The sequence below is a fragment of the Aplysia californica genome, unplaced genomic scaffold, assembly GCF_000002075.1.
Source record: "Aplysia californica isolate F4 #8 unplaced genomic scaffold, AplCal3.0 scaffold00507, whole genome shotgun sequence".
Taxonomy (NCBI): Eukaryota; Metazoa; Mollusca; class Gastropoda; order Aplysiida; family Aplysiidae; genus Aplysia; species Aplysia californica.
In genome coordinates this window covers 20,703-21,976 of record NW_004797777.1, presented here as the reverse complement: position 1 = coordinate 21,976, position 1,274 = coordinate 20,703, and positions in this window count along the sequence as shown.

Genomic DNA, 1,274 nt, shown 5'->3' with positions numbered 1-1,274 from the left:
ACACACACACACACACACACACACATGCGTATATACACACACTCGCACACACACTATATATGTTTCCGTATGCATGTGCATGTGTGTATAAAAAAAGTTTCCCAACATCAAATCACAACTTTGTCCCAATGGTCTACCATACTCTACGAAAACGACGCCTTCACTTTATGAAGACGAAGACGACCACTCGATTCAAGTGCCCAAAGTCTCCAAGACCCCTGTTCCTGGAGTGGTCAGTCTTGACCCCCGTGACGTCTCTGTTGACCGAGCTCTTGACCAGGCACCTAACCAGTGTCACTGGACAGTGGTCAGCGAGGCACGAGTCTGGAGGAGCACCTCTGGGACAAACACTGGAGGGCGGGGTTCAAACTTCTTCTCTGTTGTTCGCCTGTTTGAATTTGTTTTCTTTGTGGCTTGGACATAGACTTGTGTGTACTTTTAGATCGCGCACTGTCATGGCTGCTCATAGACTTATGTTTACTTTTAGATCGTGCACTGTCATGGCTGCTCATAGACTTATGTTTACTTTTAGATCGTGCACTGTCATGGCTGCACATAGACGTATCGCTACCTTCGTATCACAAAGTTCGATCTGACAGGGTTAGCCGTTTTGAGTTGCCAAGACCACGAGGCCAGAAACCAAACTTATTATGTACCTCTAGAACACTCACTGTCTTTTTCGCACATAGACCTATCTACATTTAGTTGTCTTAGATAGAGCACTGTTGTTTCTGTCTACCTGTGTTACTTTTCCCTGCACTAAATGGCCATCATTGTGTCGATGTGCATCTCTTTACTCAAACACACAAACCATCAAATAAATAAACAGATACAAACACACACACTAACGATCTAGGAGCCGAACAAATTAACAAACAAACGCTACTCCAGCGGCTCCTGAGTAATTTGAGTTTGGGATCCACGCTAAAGAGAAAATGAATTTTATTCATGGTATCTATGGTTAAGCTAAAGGCGTCTGTGGTGTAGTCGTTAGCTGCTTTGCCATCGAACAAAATGCTTGAGTTCGATTCCTGTGTAAACAGAATTTTGTCTTGCATCCAAAGGATCCAAAGTTTTTTGGACTATTGAATAGACATACGGGTCTTGAACATCTAGCTCTAGCTCTCACTGACAAACGAGGCAACCTATTTATGGAACCTAAGCAAATAATGGGTAACTGGGAAAGATCAGGGAAACGTAGATTTTTTTAAAGAGCATCCGAGCCAAGGAATGAATGGAGAACCATATCGCCGATGTCTGTTGCAGATCTGGCA